General features: G+C 40.3%; 1 long non-coding RNA gene across 1 annotated transcript in view; it reads right to left on the reverse strand.

The window, feature by feature from the left end:
* Window positions 1–19,608, reverse strand: part of LOC142021314 (uncharacterized) — a 114,995-nt gene extending 95,387 nt beyond the window's left edge. Inside the window, exons 1-2 of the long non-coding RNA XR_012647662.1 lie at window positions 19,335–19,608; window positions 15,764–15,914 (exon numbers count right to left, since the gene is read on the reverse strand). This is a non-coding gene — a long non-coding RNA (uncharacterized LOC142021314). The remainder of the gene's footprint in view (window positions 1–15,763; window positions 15,915–19,334) is intronic.
* Between the last annotated feature and the right edge of the window lie 1,282 nt (window positions 19,609–20,890).

Below are 20,890 nucleotides of genomic sequence, written 5' to 3' on the forward strand. Positions count from 1 at the left end.
GGCTTTTGTGATTCATAATTGTACAGTGAAACCCAGGATATACTAGGAAGGGGAGATGGAGATCTTCCATGATACAAGGATAATACAGGTAGACTGGAGAAATAGTAGTAAAGAAGTTTAACTGTGAACAATTTATAATACCAGGCTGGTTAGGTGTAAGCCTAACATGATTGTTTGGTTGAACCTATCATAAAATTATCAACATGAAATCTAAAAATGAAAGCAGGGGAAAAGTTCCTTAGATTGTGTGTCTGTATTCCCAGCCCTGTCATTTTCCACTTCACTTCTCTGTGCTTCTCTTTCCCTTCTAAATATTATCTATTGAAATTCTAAACCCTCAGGCGCAGGGACAGTCACTGCCTAATGCAATGGGGGCTCATTCTCATTTCAGGCCTCCAGGAAGTACAGCAATACAAACTATAGCCCATAATTATGAATCTCTTTCCTCAGCAGCTTCAGCTGCCAGTGAAAACTCTTGCCCACTAACACACTAAGGGGAAGACATGCAATATTATTTTTCCAATAAAAACATGGCTTTGTACAGTACACACCAAACTATTTATTTAATTGCTAGAAGAAACAAAAGGGCAAAGAGCATTCGTTCCTAAAATCTCCCCTGCATAGAATAGGATCTTGGCTCTTCCCTAGAAGAAGGAAGTAACTCATATGTTATTGAAAAACCTCTCTAAAAACCTAATGCTTGGAAAATTGTATTGCTTGTTTGTAATCCAGCAGTGGATTACAGAACTCTGCATAAGCAAATAGTTTCCCTCTTCAGATAAGCAAAGTGTGTGCATGCATGTGTGAGAGAGACAGAGAGAGAGAGATTCTGTAACAGAAAGTGCAGCATCATAGTTGGGGACTGTCAGGCTATGTCTAGATGGCCAATTATCTGGAAATAACAGCTGTTATTTCAAAATAACTTTGGCAGCAGTTAAATGACACATCATCCACTGTTTTGAAATAAATTCAAAATAGAATGGTAACAGAGAAGGAGCTGTGCTAGTCTATATACTATCAAAACACAAAAGCAGTCAAGTAGCACTTTAAAGACTAACGAAATAATTTATTAGGTGAGCTTTCGTGGGACAGACCCATTTCTTCAGACCATAGCCAGACCAAAACAGACTCAATATTTAAGGCACAGAGAACCAAAAACAGTAATCAAAGTTGACAAATCAGAAAAAAATTATCAAGGTGAGCAAATCAGAGAGCAGAGGGGCCGGAGGTGGGGGGAATCAAGAATTAGATTAAGCCAAGTATGCCAAAGAGCCCCTATAATCTAATTCTTGACTCCCCCCACCACCCCTCTGCTCTCTGATTTCCTCACCTTGATCATTTTTTTCTGATTTGCCAACTTTGATTACTCTTTTGGTTCTCTGTGCCTTAAATATTGAGTCTGTTCTGGTCTGGCTATGGTCTGAAGAAGTGGGTCTGTCCCACGAAAGCTCACCTAATAAACTATTTTGTTAGTCTTTAAAGTGCTACTTGACTGCTTTTGTGTTTCAAAATAGAATGTGTGTTATTTCAATTCCGACAAACCTCATTTCCTGAGGAATAATGCCTATTTCAAAATAGATCATAATGGGCTCCAGCAGCGCTATTTCAAAATAGCGCTATGAACCCAGAAAATGCTATTTCGAAACAGCTGGGTGCAATTTTGAAATGCATTTTGCATGTGGTTGTGTTATTTCAAAAGAAGATATTTTATTATAATAATAAATATAATAATAATCTATGTTTAATATTATAGCAACATAATATGTTATTTCAAAATAAGTCCGTCCTGTTGAAGTAGCCTCAGAGTGCAGCACCTTTGGTCATACTCTCTTGCAATTGGGGCATAACTCTTACTCATGAGAGTAAGGGTTATGTACGTCCCCATTTTGCCCATTATTTCACTGCCCAAAGCTGTAACCTGGAAGGGTGTGGGGAAACTGGTACTAGACACAGATCTCAGATTGCTCAGCAAGTCAGGTAGGGAAAGAAGCTGCAAGTTGAGAGCACACTGAGGAAGTACCTGTGCACACTTGCTTTTGCTCACCAATCCTGTTGGTGTTCCCTCCTGCTCCAAATCTGAAGGCACTCAATGGATGGAAACTCAGCTTTGTGTGTCCAAGAGTCCCTTTTCAGCTGGATCCATCCCTTTTGATCTGTGTACTGCGTACTGCGTCTACTGAATTTCATTATTAGCTTGCTAGTGAAACTGCTTCCTGGAGAAATGAGAGAAATCATTTTATAGCTGTTAAATTTTAGGTTTGGAATATAATTGCACTCAGCCATTCTTACTAGCACAGAATCAAATACTGTTTTAAATGACCAATCTAGCCAGAAATATTTGAGGGAGAAAAAAGGTGGAAATTACTTTACATTTCCATTTCAAATTAAAAAAAAAAAAAAGACTAAGTAGACCACACCATCACAGAGGAACCTGAGAAATAAAATTTAGTATTTGCTTTACTCTCATTTTAAAAAGTATTTGAGAATGATTCTTTCACTGCCTCTTTTATCTTTTTCCATTTGGTGAGAAATGGTTTTCTTATTGGGCTGAAATTGTCAAAGCATTTTCACATAATAAGGTCAACAATAACTATCGCATATTTCTCTTACCGTTCTAAACAACATAATGTGCCAATGGAAGGAGGCAGCATTGTAGAGTTACCAGTTACTGTAAAACCAAGCTGGGGAACTGATAACACAAAGGGCTTGTCTACATTACCACCTTCCTTCGAAGAAAGGATGGTAATTACGGTGTTGGGAGTTTACTAATGAAGTGCTGCCATGTATAGGCAGCACTTCATTAAGCAAATTCCCCTCCGCAGCAACTTCTAAGTTTTAAACTTCAAAGTACTGGCACACGTCTAGCCACAGCTCACCCACCAGTACTTCGAAGTGGCCCTAGGAGTAAGGGGACTTCGAAGTTGCCTCGGCACTTTGAAGTACCAGCGGGTTAGACGCGTGCCAGTACTTCGAAGTTTAAAACTTGAAAGTTGCTGCGGGGGCCAATTTGCTTAATGAAGTGCTGCCTATACACGGCAGCACTTTATTAGTAAACTCCCAACACCCTAATTACCATCCTTCCTTTGAAGGAAGGTGGTAGTGTAGACAAGCCCTATGAGTCAAAATATGGATCTGCGTTCATCCCTTCTTTCCTCTCATGTGCTACCCATATGAATAAAAATAACCTTTTGGACTTATTGCTCAAATCTACTGTTAATCATGATCTCAGTGATATAGGTGCCCATTACACAGATGAATAAAAAGGCACACAGCTAGTGAATGGTTCACGCAAAGTAATGTTTTAGAGTGAAGAGCACAACCTATCAAACTAGTTATATTATTACTACGCTATCCCTGATTACATATATACATGTACATGCAAAAACTCTCCACATTAGAATTTGGTTTTGAAGTAAGAATAAGTAATGTGATGATTCTTGTATGTTTATATATGTGCTATCTCATTCTCCACTGAAATCAATGTGCACTTTTCACAATTTCACTGGAGATGAACGTAAGGAAGCACAATAATTTATAATCAATGAGGTTTAAATTAATAAAAACCGACTTTTTAATAAATGCTAAAATAGAATTGGCCATCATGTGGCATCTTAGTACATGCACCTTTGTTAGCAACCCCTGGGAAATACAGGGAAACTGATCTTGGGAAAGTGATGGATGAAGGAAATTGAAAAGGAATCCTGAATAATAAAGAAAAGGTATAGTCAGCACCATCAGCACCATGCTCAGTGGTTTAGCCTATTGTATCCAAAGTGATTCAGGATAAACTGCAGAGAAAATGGATGTGTCTACACTTGCATGCCTCTTTCGAAAGAGGCATGCAAATGAGATGCAGATTTACATATCTGGCACCTCATTTGCATATTATTTCAAAAGAGCTTCTTTTGAAAGAAGAAAAGCAGTGTAGACACGGCTCTTACGTAAGTAGAACCCTTCTTCCCATAAAAAAGGGAAGAAGGGCTTTTCCAAAGATGGGGTTTACTTTTGAAAGAGCCACGTCTACACTGCTTTTCTTCTTTCAAAAGAAGCTCTTTCGAAAGAAGAATATGCAATGAGGTGCTAGATATGTAAATCTGCACCTCATTTTTCATTTTTGATTTCCCTCATTTGCATGCCTCTTTCGAAAGAGGAATGCAAGTGTAGATGCAGACAACATGAATTATTTTCATGTCAGAGATATTTTTTACCTGATCAATGTCAAAAGATATGGCTCTCAACAGTGACTCTCAGTCTTTCCAGACTGCTGTACTCCCTTCCGGAATCTGATTTCTCATGTGTGCCCTCTCTCACCTTACTTAAAACTATTTGCGTACAAAATCAGATATAAAAATACAAAAGTGTCACATCAGCAGGCAACTACTGAAAAATAGCTTGCTCTCTCATTTTGACCATTAAAGTCAAAAATAAATCAGTTGGAATACAAATATTATACTTTAAATTTAGGTGCATAGTATAAAGGGCAGTATAAACAAGTCATCTGTGTGAAATTTTAGTTTGTACTGGCTCTGCATGTACCCTTTATGTGGTCTGTTGTAAAGCTAGACAAATATATAGATGAGCTGAAGTACCGCTTGAAAAAAACTCTGTCCACCCAGGGGTATGCTGACCCATGGTTGAAAACCATTGCCCTACAACACAAAGGTAAAATTGGAAAACAATCAGAAATCAGATTAATTAATCACACAAAATCATAATATCATAATACAGTGGATGTTGCTGTATGATAATACCGCAAACATAATGACCCTCAGCCAGAAGAAACGAACTCTGTCGTAAGGCCAGTCAGGGAATTGAAAAATCTAAAACATTACCTGCCGTGAAAACATATTGGAAAATTTCTACAAAATTTCTCCTGGATTTTGGTTAAGTATAGTGGAATGAAAAATGTTAACTTTTTTCACACTATCATTTCATTAATCCATCTGCCCCACATGGTTGTTGTTACCAAAAATATATTGCTTTCTGAAGAGCGCATTTGAGATTACAGGTGAAGACGGGGAAGTGGCCTTTGTGGCTGGCATTGCTGAAGTTTATTGAATATGCTAGCATTTCATTCCTTGCGCTGGCATGCTATGGCATTGAGACGAGTCCTCAGAGTGGTGGGCTGAGGAAGCCCTTCGTGGAGTGATCTTGAGGGGTTGCACTGAATAATACAGAATAAGGTCCTATGGACCAACAGTACCTAGGAGAAGGAAAACTCTGAATCCAAACCAGGGCAGACAGAGCTTGCAAAGCCTTTTTAGGAACATCAGTCTAGGAGAAGGTAACTCTGATCTCAAACTTGTACTATCTCCCTCCAGCGCACATGGCACATATTCCTACGGTGAAGGCCAAGTGGTGTTGGATACTGGTGGAGGATACTACTGGAAGCATTTAGCTACAAAGCTGCACATAGGCCATGCAAGTGTGATGGTCATCCGTCTGCTGAACTGGAACAATAGCAGCACCCACATTCTGCATGGGTGACAAAGCAGCCCTATTTAGGGACAGTGATGCTTTCTTTGAAAGAAGAGGTGGAAAAAGAAAAAAATCCCTAAACACAGTATGTCGCAATTGATTCTGATTGGTTAACTGCACCAATTGGATATCAAGTTTTGCAGTCAGAAGGGGAAATCATTGATTAATCAGAAACTACACTTTTCATCCTGGCGCATATGCACACTTCTTGATAGTGATGATGACCATAAACGCAGGACAGCAGTCATTAGTAGAGAACTTGCATATTACAACATCGATGTTGCAGCCTTAAGCAAAACATGCATTTCTGGTACCAGCCAGTTTACAGTGGCTGGAGCAGGCTATTCATATAATTGTGTGGGCTATCCTGAGGGTCATCCAAGGCAAGCAGGAGTACACTTCACCCTCAGAACACCACTAGTCCCCCAGCTTGAATGCCAGTCACATGCCATCAGTCCACACCTCATAACAGCAAAGCTTAGACTGAGTCAGGGATAATGCCTTGTACTTGTGGCCTGCTGCAGATGATGAAAAGGAGGAGTTCTATGCTAGCCTGAATTCAGTGGTATCTTCAATATATTTTAAATACAAGCTATATATACTTGGAAACTTTAATGCTAGAATTGGTTAGGACTGAATCACATGGATAAAGGTGCTTGGACATCACGGTATTGGAAGTGAGAACTCAAACGGCATCCTTCTCCTTCAAACTTGTGCACAGCATGAGCTTGCTATTGCAAGCACATTCTACCAGTAGGTGAACAAATACAAAGTAACTTGCATGTGCTCTTGATCTAAGCACTGGCATATGACTGACTGCTTCATCATAAAATAAGTCTCTTTTGCTGGTAAGCTGACTCATGCAATGTATGGCTCTAGCTCCTGGTCTGACCACTAAATGGTATGCAGTGTTGTCCCCTTGAACCTTGGTCCACCAAACTATCATCATTCTGCTGTATGCCCAAAAAGCTGGATATAGGTAAACTTGAAACACCTGAGACTCAAAGGTTGTTTCAACTCAGTCTTGATGCTTCCTTAGTTATCAGTAATGAACGCCCAGAGCAGACATCCACTATTGAGGATGACTGGATTAACATAAAAAAAACTACCTACAGAACTGCTGTCGAAATTTTGGTTAACGAAAATGCAAGCATGAGGATTGGTTTGACAACAAGAACAAAGATAGCCAAGCACAAAGTGTGACACACCTGATGAGATCAACAATAAAGAGAATGCCCTCAGGGAATCAGCATGCATTTGATCTAAGCAGGAGGCACAAGTCAAATTATGTTGAATGAAAAAGAACTTGTGCAACTATCAAGCAGTTAAACATCAATACGCAGTTGATAAACATGATTTTAAAAACCTTTTTTTGATAGGCTGAAGGAAATCTATGGACCACGTGTTGCTGGCTGTACACCAGTGTGTTCTGCTCACTTCGACCTCACACAGTCGTAAAATCCTTCAGCAAGGTATTAAACTAGACCTCAACTTTTGATAGCAGTATTCTTGAAGAGATTCCTTAGTGAGCTAATGATTCACAGCTGATCATACCACCAACTCTTGATGAGGTACAAAAAGCTATTAGATGAAATCTGGAAAGGCATCTGGCAGTTATGCAATTGCATCAGAAATTTACAAAGCTGCTGGTGGCCAGCTGATGTACCGTGTCGCCCATTTAGATGTCCCGATTATACACATACAAGAGAAAAGGTGACTGAGCATGCTGTGGTGACCAACTAAGTATCTCTCTGCTCCCTATAGCTGGTATGATCCTGGCCTGCATCCTTTACCATGGGCTTTCAATACACATGCTCAAAATGTCATCATTTCTGAAAGCCAGTGCTGATTTCTTGCTGATTGAGGCACTGCTGGCATGATATTTACATCCATGCAAATATAAGAAAAATGCCCTATGTCATTAAGAATTACACTTCAGCAAGGAGGTTAGGAGTGTAACATAACTTGCTGGACACTATTGTAGAGCCGCCCTTGTTGACTGACAGAGATTGACTCAGAGAGACAAGATGGGTAAGATAATATCTTCTATTAGACCAGCTTCTCTTGGTGACATAGACAATCTTTTAAGTTTCCACACAGCTCTTTTCAGGTTTTGAAAAGGAACATATACGTGTGCTTAATACTTGTGCGAAACTTCCTGTTTCACCTGTATTTAGCAGTGACAAACCGAGTTAGTTTCCCAGCTCTGAAGGAAAGCTCTATGGAGCTCAAAAGCTTGTTTCTGTCATTGACAGAAATTTAGTCAACAAAAGACATTACCTCACCCATCTTTGTCCCTCTAATATCCTGTGGCCAACATGGCTACAACAACACTGTATACAGATTGTCTCACGGACGGATGTAAAAGCAAAGAGAATGAAGACGGGTAAGATCACAGCAGCATTTATCATTCACATTACAGTAGTGCTTAGGTTCCTGGAAATGTGACCTATGACAAACACCTTGAAATCTTTTCAGAAAATTTAACTCTTTACATACCTCTTCACACACACCATCAAACTCCCCTATCAAAATCAATTATGCTAAGTAGTAGTGATCATATTGTCCTTTAATCTTTACATCACTTCACGGTTCCTCAGAGCCCACTATGACAGGCACCTTACAAATATGCAGACTGAGAGATGGATTGTTAGAGCTTTCCAAACTGGTTGCATCTTTACAGAAGCATGTTTGTTGTTTTGTTCAGCATCCAAATGGATGTTGCTATAGCAACATTTCAGTGCTGATAAAATAGACTGCCAAGAGAATGCCTGAATAAGTGTTACTTTATATGAAATAGGCTTGGCAATTACATCAAGTGAATCGATAAGTAGATCATTTTAAAGTAAGAAACACTAAATGTTTAATTGTCATTTATATTTTGAATTAAAAAAACTGTGCTGTACTGTGAGCTTTGGATTGTACAACTAAAAATGTTACCTGTAAAGATATTGGTTATTTTTGTTGTTTTTGTTAAGACATTTAAATCAGAATCCAAGCCATTTTAATAGATCACAGTTTTTACCACTTTAATTTTTTGGTATGGCAAATTTCAGTCAAACAACTAGCGATTTTTTTTGTATCTTAATTGTCTTATTTGTAATTATAAACATACAATGAAAAATATGCACCTTCCCAATTATCCAAACCCATGGGAGAGCTACCTCTCATGAATCTAACCTTAATTTATTCCCCAAAGTCAGAGTTCAGTGAACCACGGCTGAGAATTAGCATACAGACTGCATGTTAGCACAACTCTGAGATAGTCTTCCCACAGTGTTTCCTGATATTTTTCATGTGAGCAGAAATATGGTCAAAGCTGTACTTGAAGTGCTTTTTCCCCCTCTTCTTTCTTATTAAATTATCTTGATTTCTTTGAAAAAAATTAATATTCTTACATGAGATGAATAGAGCTGGATAATGGACTAACTTCTGTGGTGAAAGACACAAGCTTTTGAGCTACATGGAGCTCTTTCTTAGTTCTGGGAAAGTAATTCCGAGGGCAAGTCTATACTGAAATTAGACACATGAAACTAGGCCATGCCAGTTGACTTGGACTCGTGCAACTTGGGCTAAGGGGCTGTACATTGCATTTTTTCATAATTGGAACCTAGGCTGGGTGATGGGGTCCCAGAACTCAAGCTCCAGGCTTGAGCTAGGAATGCCAGCTCTACAGGGCTGTTGTGGAGTCTGCAGGAATTAAAGAATAATCATTAATTAAAGAACATAAGAACAACCATACTTGGTCAGACCAAAGGTCCATCTATCCCAGTGTTCTTTCTTCCAACATTGGCCAATTCTAGGTGTCCCAGAGAGATGAACAATAGATAATCAATTGATCCCTCCCCTGCCATCCATTCCCATCCTCTGACAAACGGAGGCTGGGGCATCATTCCAACCCATCCTGGCTAATAGTCATTGATAGACTTATTCTCCATGTATTTACTTAGTTCTCATTAGTCTAAATGTTATAAATTTTCTAAATAAAAAGATGTGCTGACTGAAAAAAATAAAATCTTTTCATTCGGAAAATGTTACAACAGAGATTACTGCTGATGCAATCACTCCCAGGGATTTTACCTTCCTAGCTCTATAGCGGGGATTCACTTGCTTTCTACTCCTACCATTGCTGTGCCAGAGTAGAGAATGAAAGGGATGCTGTAAATACCAGTGTTCTGGTGTAAGTAAAGTTATGAATCTTGTTCTAACTGCTAGCAATTTAAGAAACATATAAGACAACTTGATAAGACCTTCCATAAATCCTACCCTATATATCAAACCATTGCATCTAGTTGTTTTAGCCCTATCTAGCATTTTTACAACTACAAACAATGAAGGTATTTTACAAAGTAGCAAGTCTTGTAGATGGAAGTGTAACTTTGAAAAAGAGGCATGTTAAGTGCTACACACATTTTTCTTTTCTCACGTGGTGGGAAAGAAAATTTATTATCTGAATTTCTGAATTAAAATCTCAATAGTCTGCTGCTATTGCATGTTCTGTCACTTGTTAGATGAGGAATACTAGGAAATCATTAAATTCATGAGCCATGCCACTTGACAGATTCCCTAAACTGCTATCACTTCTGCCTGATTAAATCATAGGACACTTTCTTTTCTATCTACCCTTAATTGTTTGTCTACATGATAAGCCTCTGTCGACAGAAGGCATTGTCAGATTTTCTGTCGAAAATTCTGTTAACAGATTGCATCTACACATAAAAGCAGATAAGAACATAAGAACATAAGAATGGCTATACTGGGTCAGACCAAATGTCCATCCAGCTCAGTATCCCGTCTGCCGACAGTGGCCAATGCCAGGTGCCCCAGAGAAGGAGAACAGAAGACAATGATCAAGTGATTTATCTCCTGCCATCCATCTCCTGCCCTTGTACTGAAGGCTAGGGCACCATACTTTACCCCTGGCTAATAGCTGTTTATGGACCTAACCTGCAAAAATTTATCGAGCTCTTTTTTAAACCCTAATAGAGTCCTGGCCTTCACAGCCTCCTCCAGCAAGGAGTTCCACAGGTTGACTGTGCGCTGTGTGAAGAAAAATTTCCTTTTATTAGTTTTGAACCTACTACCCATCAATTTCATTTGGTGTCCCCTAGTTCTTGTATTATGGGAAAAAGTAAATAATTTTTCTATGTTCACTTTCTCCACACCATTCATGATTTTATATACCTCTATCATATCACCCCTCAATCGCCTCTTTTCCAAACTGAAAAGTCCCAGTCTCTCTAGCCTCTCCCCATATGCGACCCTTTCCAAACCCCTAATCATCTTAGTCACCCTTTTCTGTACCTTTTCTAATGCCAATATATCTTTTTTGAGGTGAGGAGACCACATCTGCACACAGTACTCAAGATGTGGGCGTACCATAGTTTTATATAGGGGAAGTATGATATTTTTTGTCTTATTATCTATCCCTTTTTTAATAATTCCTAACATCCTATTTGCTTTACTAACTGCCGCTGCACACTGCATGGATGTCTTCAGAGAACTATCCACTATAACTCCAAGATCCCTTTCCTGATCTGTCATAGCTAAATTTGACCCCATCATGTTGTACGTGTAATTTGGGTTATTTTTTCCAATGTGCATTACCTTACACTTACCCACATTAAATTTCATTTGCCATTTTGCTGCCCAATCACTCAGTTTGCTGAGATCTTTTTGTAGTTCTTCACAATCCCTTTTGGTTTTGACTGTCCTGAACAACTTGGTGTCATCTGCAAACTTTGCCACCTCACTGCTTACCTCATTTTCTACATCATTGATGAACAAGTTGAACAGGATCGGTCCCAGGACTGACCCCTGGGGAACACCACTAGTTACCCCCCTCCATTGTGAAAATTTACCATTTATTCCAACCCTTTGTTTTCTGTCTTTTAACTAATTCCCGATCCATGAAAGGATCTTTCCTCCTATCCCATGACCCCCTAATTTACATAATAGCCTTTGGTGTGGGACCGTGTCAAAGGCTTTCTGGAAATCTAGGTATATTATGTCCACTGGGTGCCCCTTGTCCGCATGTTTATTAACCCCTTCAAAGAATTCTAATAGATTAGTTAGACACGACTTCCCTCTGCAGAAACCATGCTGACTTTTGCCCAACAATGCGTGCTCTTCTACGTGCCTTGCAATTTTATTCTTTACTATTGTTTCTACTAATTTGCCTGGTACTGATGTTAGACTTATCGGTCTATAATTGCCAGGGTCTCCTCTGGAGCCTTTTTTAAATATTGGTGTTATATTGGCAGTCTTCCAGTCATCGGGTACCGAAGCAGATTTAAAGGATAGGTTACAAACCACTGTTAATAACTCCGCAATTTCACATTTGAGTTCTTTCAGAACCCTTGGGTGAATACCGTCTGGTCCTAGAGACTTGTTACTATTCAGCTTAACAATTAACTCCAAAACCTCCTCTAATGTCACTTCAATCTGGGAGAGCTCCTCAGATTTGTTGCCTAAAAAGGCTGGCTTAGATTTAGGAACCTCTGTAACATCCTCAGCCGTGAAGACTGAAGCAAAGAAATCATTTAATCGCTCCGCAATGGCACTGTCTTCCTTGATTGCTCCTTTTATATCTTTATCATCCAAGGGCCCCACTGCTTCTTTAGCGGGCTTCCTGCTTCTAATGTATTTAAAAAAACATTTTACTATCATTTTTTGAATTTTTGGCTAGCTGTTCCTCAAAATCTTTTTTGGCTTTTCTTACTACGTTATGACACTTAATTTGGGAGTGTTTATGTTCCTTCCTATTTTCCTCACTAGGATTTGACTTCCACTTTTAAAAAGCTGCCCTTTTCTCTCTCACTGCCTTTTTAACATGGCTGTTAAGCCATGGTGGTTCTTTGTTAGGTCTCTTACTGTGTTTTTTTATTTGGGGTGTACATTTAAGTTGGGCCTCTAGTATGGTGTCTTTAAACAGTTTCCATGCAGCTTCCAGGGATTTTAGTTTAGTTACTCTACCTTTTAGTTTCTGTTTAACTAGCTTCCTCATTTTAGTGTAAATCCCCTTTTTGAAATTAAATGCCAGAGTGTTTGACCGTTGCGGTGTTCTTCCCAACACAGGAATATTAAAAGTTATTATATTGTGGTCACTATTTCCAAGCGGTCCAGTAACAGTTACCTCTTGGACCAGATCCTGCATTCCAGTCAGGACTAGATCGAGAATTGACTCTCCCCTTGTGGGTTCCTGTACTAGCTGCTCCAAGAAGCAGTCATTTAAGGCATCGAGAAATTTAATCTCTGAATCCCGTCCTGAGGTGACATGTACCCAATCAATATGGGGATAATTGAAATCTCCTATTATTACTGTGTTTTTTATTGTGATAGCCTCTTTAATCTCCCTTAACATTTCAGCATCACTATCACTGTCCTGGTTAGGTGGTCGGTAATATATTCCTAATGCCATATTCATGTTAGAGAAATGAATTGTTATCCATAATGATTCTACGGAACATTTTGATTCCTTTAGGATTTTTGTTTCATTTGATTCCATATTATCCTTCACATATAGTACCACTCCACCACCCGCACGACCTGTTCTGTCTTTCCGATATAATTTATATCCCAGTATGATAGTGTCCCACTGATTGTCCTCATTCCACCATGTTTCTGTGATGCCTATTATGTCAACTTCCTCCTTTGATATGAGGTACTCCAGTTCACCCATCTTATTAGACAGACTCCTAGCATTTGTGTAAAAACACTTTAAAAAACTACCACTATTTATATGTCTGCCTTTCACAGACGCCTTGGATTGTTTTATATGCGATTGTTTCACATCTGATCTTGCCCATATATTATTTCCCACATTCCCTATCTGACTAACTTCTAGAGCATCCCTATCTATGGAGCCTCGTGTAAGAGAAGTCTCCGTCCGATCCACGTGCTCCCCCGCACCAATCGGCTTTCCCCCACCTCTTAGTTTAAAACCTGCTCTACGACCTTTTTAATGTTTAATGCCAGCAGTCTGGATCCACCTTGATTTAGGTGGAGCCCATCATTCCTGTATAGGCTCCCTCTACCCCAAAAGTGTCCCCAGTTCCTAATAAATCTAAACCCCTCTTCCCTACACCATCGTCTCATCCACGCATTGAGACTCTGAAGTTCTGCCTGTCTATCTGGCCCTGCGCGTGGAACTGGAAGCATTTCAGAGAATGTCACCATAGATGTTCTGGATTTCAGTCTCTTTCCTAGTAACCTAAATTTGGCCTCCAGAACATCTCTTCTACCCTTCCCTATGTCATTGGTACCGACATGTACCACGACCACCGGCTCCTCCCCAGCACTGCCCATAAGTCTGTCTAGATGCCTCAAGAGATCCACAACCTTCGCACCAGGCAGGCAAGTCACCATACAGTTCTCCCGGTCATCACAAACCCAACTGTCTATATTTCTAATGATCAAATCCCCCACTGCTAAAACCTGCTTCTTCCTAACAGCTGGTGCTCCCTCCCCTGGAGAAGTATCCTCAGCGTGAGAGGATACCATAGCACCCTCTGGAAGGAGGGTCCCAGCTATGGGATGGTTTCCCTGTGCTCCCATTGACTGCTCTCCTTCCCTGAGCCTTTCTTCCTCCGTAACAGCATCAGGACTGTCAGATTGGAGGTGGGACAGACCTACTATGTCCCGGAAAGTCTCATCAACAAACACCTCTGCCTTCCTTAGCTCCTCCAGTTCAGCCACCCTGGCCTCCAAAGCACGCACTCGGTCTCTGAGGGCCAGGAGCTCCTTGCATCGAGCGCACACGTACGCCACCCGCCCACAGGGTAGGTAGTCATACATACTGCACTCGACACAATAAACAGGATAGCTCCCACTCTGCTGCTGGGCTTCTGCCTCCATTTCCTACTCTAATTATATATGAGGGTTTAATTAAATGTTTCAGATAGAGGTTGTTATAAAGGATTTAAGTTTAAGGGCAATAGAAGTCACTGGCTCCCTCCAAGCTGCCCCTCTAAACTCCCCTCTCAAAACTCCCTCCTGTTAGCACTCACCCTGTTCACAAGCACCCGGTCACAAAGCTCCCTAGTCGCTTACTAGCGGGCTTTAAGCGCTCGGCGTCCCTGAGAGCTCCTCCCTCTGCTTACAGCTCAGCCAATCAGCACACGGTGTTTCATTTCAAACCTAATCAAGACTCACAGCTTCCAACTGCCTGCCTGAGCACACGGCCTTTCAAACAAACACTCAGCTCAGCACTCCAAACAAACAAACAAACATAAGCCCAGAACCCCCAAACACAAGCAGCCACTTACCCCAAGGTGCTTTAGTTTGCTCCTTCCTTCTCCTCCTCCAGGACAGCCTCTCAAAACTCCCTCCTGTTCACAAGCACCCAGTCGCAAAAGATCAAAAGATCAATCTTCTCTGTCAACAGAGTGCAGCCAGACTGTCTGACCCTCTCTTGAGAGAACTGCTGACTGGAATGTCTACAAATAGGGCTGAACCAGAAGTGAACCAGAAGCCCTGTCTGTCGACAAAATGGCATCTACATGGTTGTTTTGTCAACAGAATACTGTTGAGAGAGGTGTTATAACTGAACAGGGAGAGGTATAACCCTGCTTGCGGATGTGCCAGGTTTTGTTGATAAACTGTTGATAAAGCGCATTTAGGGTATAGACACTCTGCAGTTTTTCCTGACAAAAGCCAGGTTTGCTGGGAAAAGCTTCGCATGTAGATGTAGCTTGTTTGTTTTGAGCTCTTGAATGAACTTGTTATTAATCTGAGGGATCTGTGGAACCCTTGGTAGTAAAATACACTGAAACAACTAATCACTATTCCCACAGCAAGAATATTCATTTAATGTTTTGTATCTTGAAATAAAACTTGAAAAATTCCTCTTGTTCTACATCTTGTACATACTAATCTTTTTCTGACACTATACATGGTTCTTCTATTTCTGCATCCTCTGTAGTCTCTCATCACTTTTCATTGGAAATTTTACTTATATTACAAATTAATTGAATGCAGAACTCTAAACTAATTTAGAAAAGCAGGAGGCTAATGTGGGATTTGTCATACAATTAATCTATTTGGTATGGCAGAAGCTAAACCATACAGCAAGAGAAGGCTAAAAGCCACAGCCACATAGGTTTGCAATACTGGGCTTGTGAGACAGATTGAAGGAAAAATGAGTCATTGAATTCCCTGGGTGAGCAGCTTATGCCCTGAAGCATGAGATGTGATCAGCCATAGATTGTACAGCTTTGCATTACCAGGTTCTATCAAAATTATTTAGCATATTTTAAAATTCCATGGCATAATATGATTCAGTGACCTTAGCATGGAGCTGCATAGCTTGACAGACTGCTTCGTAAAGGTATATTTCTCTTTTCCTGCTGCATTCCTCACTTGACACCAGTCTCTTCTGATCTTGGTCACTGAAATTCCCTTCTTTATGGTACCTTGACCTCCCAAGTCTCCAGGCTCTGGAATGTTAAGAATATGTGATCACCTCTCAAACACCCAAAGAAGTGAAACATTAACAAAATCAGTCTCTTGCAGTTCCCATTAGTTTCCCATTTGTTACAGGTTTCAGGGCAAAACTGGACTTTTGAGGCCAGGTTCTCAGGTGATATCAATCAAAGATTTATACTAAGGCTCTAGCCTTCTTTAAAAAAATATCCTTGAATTTGAGTTATCTCTCTGTCCTCCAAGCCATAGCTGTTCTCTGTCCTTTGCAATAGAACTGCAGTTAATAAAGCCTCCTCCTCTCCATCTCATGTCTGGAACAGCCTTTTGGCATCTCTTCCATCTCATTGCCAACTTCAAGAACAAGACACCACATTTTTAAATAAATAATACACTTATTCACTTCACCAAGTGATCACTTCTACTATCATGGGAGTTGGTAAAAATGAAAGAGCAGATGCATTCCACCTACCTTCTTTATTCGTTGTTTAGAGTAAAGGCAACTCACTGACTAGTTATAGAGCTATTGATTACTACTACCTGATGAGCATGGTGATCTACCCAGCTTTCTGTCCATCATACAGTTCATTTATCCAATCCAAACTTCTTTAACTTGCAATCAAGAATACTGTGGGAGACCCTATTGAAGGCTTTGCTAAAGTCAAGGTATATCACATCCATCACCTTTCCCACCTCCACAGAGATAGTTACCTCAGGCAATCAGTTTTGGTCAGGAATGACTTGCCCTTTGCTAATCCATGCTGATTATTCCTGATCACTTTCCCTTCTTCCAAGTGCCTCAGAATGGATTCCTTAGGGATCTCCTCCATGGTTTTTTCCGGGGATGTAGTGAGCCTGACTGGTTTGTAGCTCTCCTGATTCTCCTTCCCTTTGTTAAAGATGGGTATTCCATTTGCCTCTTTCCAATCACCTGGGACCTCCCCAATCACCAGAAGTTTTCAAAGATAATGACCAATGGCTCTGTAATCACATCAGCCAACTCCCTCTGCACCCCCAGATGCATTAGATCTGGACCCATGGCTTTGTGTATGTCCAGCTTTGTAAAATAATTCTTAACCTGGTTATTCCCCACTGAGGGCTACCCACCTGCTTGCCAAATCACTGGTTCCTATGTGGAGAAGTAGGAAGGGGTAGTGCTCCAAGGGCTTGACTAGTCTCAGAAGAGGGTCACATTTTGAATTCTAGCTTCAGTTTCCCAGTCGGCAGGGCAAATGGATGACTCCATCCCCCTTAGGATGGAGTCCTCTGATTTTTTCCAGGGATAAGGGGCTGCCAACAAAGGGGTCTTTTGCCAACAGAACCACATCTACGTGGTACGTTTTCTGACGACAGCAGCTTCTGTCAGCAGGGCAATCCCGTGGGAGTATGCACAGCTCCATGTAGACATAACCGGTATGTACTAAGCAGGGGTAATTATGACTTAATTGGCCTCCAAGGAGGTATCCCATCATTGCTCTTATTTTGAAATTGGGTTCTTTATTGTGAATGCTCAGTTTTGAAATGCTCATGGAGAAAACTGTGTCCTTGTTAGAACATCGAAACAAGTTCTTTCTGGTGCCCAGTACAATGGTCCATGTCTCAGTATTATAAGTATTATGGCAAAAGAAATAAAAAAAATTGAATTAGGATCACACAATCTGGCTCTTACATTTTAAAATCTTTCCAGCAGACATTAAAGGTGACAGGATGCTGCATAGCCTGAAGGCATTAAAACATACATATAGAACCCAAAATCAGATGTCCTTTAGATTCTGGGCTCGTTAGGCCAAGAATCAGCCCCTCCAATGTAGGGATCTGTTTTAAGGGATGAGGTCTTGTTTGGCTGTGTATTGGTGGCTCTGCAAACCACAGCTACTCAAAATGGCCAAAGTGCTACAGATTCACCCACCCTCCAGCTTAGCTGCCAACCCCCCAGAACACCTCCTATAGCAGCTTGTGAGCAGCTGTCTTATATGGTGCATATGCCAGGGGAATTCCTTGCTGGACAATTACGGAATGTTTACAGCCCCTGCACACCACTACAGAAGCATAAGAAGCTTAGTAGAGTGGATAATCGCTCCCTGTGTCTTTCCTGGTTTTCTTTAATTCTACAACTCTTCTGCTTACCTTGTTAAATAATCCTACTATTTGCAACTTTTCAATAGATGTTCAACCTGCATGTCTCCTGTCATACTTTTGTGTTTCTAAACCCTCACAGGTCGTCCCATGAGTATTCCAGTTTTGACTAGATTTCAGTTTGGGTGGTTGTTGCACAAACAGACCATGTACTTTACTTTAAGAGGCCATGTACTTTAAAGTAAAGTAGACAAGATTGCTTAGATAGTAAAAAAAATATTTATTTCATGGGTGTGTCTTAAATTACAAAACAGAATCCACTGACACCAAGTGTTGCCAAACATGTCCACAATTAAGACTATGAGGAATCTGGAGTTGTGTGATATCACTCTATTTTCAGCACTGCAGTCATGCAGTAACCAGTGGGTGTTGTCATCTTTTTAAAGGAAAGGAAAAAAAAAGCTGTGAGTCAGAGTGAGAATAAGATGAGAACTTCAATTACATGCTGCATTAAGCAGGCTTACCCAAGGTGACATTTATTTTTGCTTAAATATTATTTTAAAATCAAGCATGTTACTTTTGTAATTTTTTAATAATTGCATGATTGTTACATCTTAAGGAAAGGACACATATAATGTATTTTAAATACACTGAGCAAACTTGAAAGAAATGAGGTTACTGATATCCCATTTTATTATTTGCCTTGTTTAATTCTTTAGGTGGCTATCGTTTATATCCATGTGGTTATGTGTTTGCGTGGTCATTAGAGCCATCTAATCGAAGTTAGTTGCAGACTATTTACCATTGTAGTGAAAAAGGAATGGTCATCATTTCACTGTGACCTTGAAACTTACAAAGGAGGATATATATAAATAATTTAGCTATACATAGAATCTGGCATAATTATTATTATAAGGGCTGTGTTTTAAAAAATGCTTAACTCATGTAAATGCTAATGAGATTCCTGGTTAAGTAAATCCTATCTGATTACAGATAATCTGCTGACAGCCCTCGAACAGGATCTCATTTACATTTGTCACAAAAGGAAAAATTTATACATAGATACATACGTATATATACATACACACACACATATGCACAATGTTAGGATGTAAAAATCTATTAAGGTTATTAAGGGACAACAGTATAAGTACTAATCACATTTTTTGCAAAACTCATACACCTAAAGTAAGGAAATTAATAGCCGAAGATGTTATGAATCTCACTCATCCTACAATAAGCAAATTATTCTAATTCAGTATAAAGAATTATATATTTCCTTACAAACCAGCAATAACAGTATTCCTTTTGGGGCAGGATTAAGGCCGTTGGCTTGTGACATAGCACACATCCAAACTCACCCAAATCTAACTGGAACTGACGTCAGCGATGAAAGCCTCACTTATTTCAGTGCAAGCCGTATCAAGATTGTGGTGCTTGAACTTGTCCTCACTGAAGTAAATGGCAAAAAACAGAATGAAAACACAACCTTCTCTTTTATATCGATAGAAAGAGGAAGTCCAGTAGAATAACTACTAGATTACTTAATTACTATTTTCCTCAAATGTAGACAGAACATAAGTTTTCAAGATAATTTAACTATATGGAGGGTTTCAAAGTTAACAGCCCACTAGAGACCCCCTCTTTCTACCCCTCTTCTCTCCACATGAGGAAGAAAAATATAGACAGACCCTGAAGTCAGCCTATCAAATGACAGACATTTTAATTGTCTGTAATTTACAACCAGTTTGAAAGTGGTTAGTAGGCTGGTTGGTTGGAGTTTTGGAGGACGACAAACATAGCCCATAATAAATAGCTCTATTCTTATTACGCAATGCTGTACTTGAGAGGAATGGAAAGAAAACTACTTCCTAAAACTCTAAAAGGTGATCGGTGTCTGCTTCAAAGCATAAGATTTAATAACTACATCTATTTAACATACAAAACTAAAATATTATTGGCTGTAAGTTATCCATTTAAAAAATAGCTTGTTTTATTAACTGACTTTGTCCTCCTGCATCTGTACACTTACCGTCTGATTATGCACCGTATGAAATAGCATTTCTGTCCACTTGTTCTAAATTCATTTACCATCACTTTAATTAAGTGACCATTATCTCATGGCGTGTGAGGTAGATTTATGTAAATACCTTCGCTCATCCATGGAAATTCCCTAACTGCTTCACTGAGAAATTATATACTAGGTATGCACAAGGAGCGTGCCGTTCCAGTGCTTCATGAGTTCCCATTTATGAAATCTAGGGAATATCCATTGCAAATGGCAACACCAGAATAAGCAACAGGAAAGAAGAACACAGAAATCAGTGAGTTAAACACGGAGAACATAAGAACATAATGGCCACACTGGGTCAGACTGAAGGTCCATATAGCCCAGTATCCCATCTTCTAACAGTTGCCAATGCCAGATGCCCCAGAGGAAATGAACAGAACAGTTAATCATCAAGTGATCCTTCTCCTGTCATCCATTTCCAGCATTTGAGAAACAGAGGCTAAGGACACCATTCTTACCCACAGAGCAGACCCCAGGCTCGCACTGCCCTCCACCCCCACGCACACTGCTGTTGCAGCTTCTGCTGCATTTCCTCCTGGCTATCCTCTCGCTCCTCTGCAGGGGCAAGGCTGAGACCACCCATGAGGGGGATGCCCTTGCTGCTGCAGGGCATCACCAGCACCCACATCCTCAGATCACCAGGTGGGTCTGAAGATACACCTCCAGTTCTGACTGATGGGACCACCTGGTCATGGGGCAGTGGGATAACCAGCAACGGCTCCAGAACTTTTGCATGCAGAAGACCTTCCTGGAGCTCTGTGCCTAGCTTGCCCCTGCCCTCCAATGACAGGTCACCTACCTGTGGCCCACCATTCCCATGGAGAGGAGGGTTGTCATCGCCCTTTC

The sequence above is a fragment of the Carettochelys insculpta genome, chromosome 15, assembly GCF_033958435.1.
Source record: "Carettochelys insculpta isolate YL-2023 chromosome 15, ASM3395843v1, whole genome shotgun sequence".
In the NCBI taxonomy this organism is placed as follows: Eukaryota; Metazoa; Chordata; order Testudines; family Carettochelyidae; genus Carettochelys; species Carettochelys insculpta.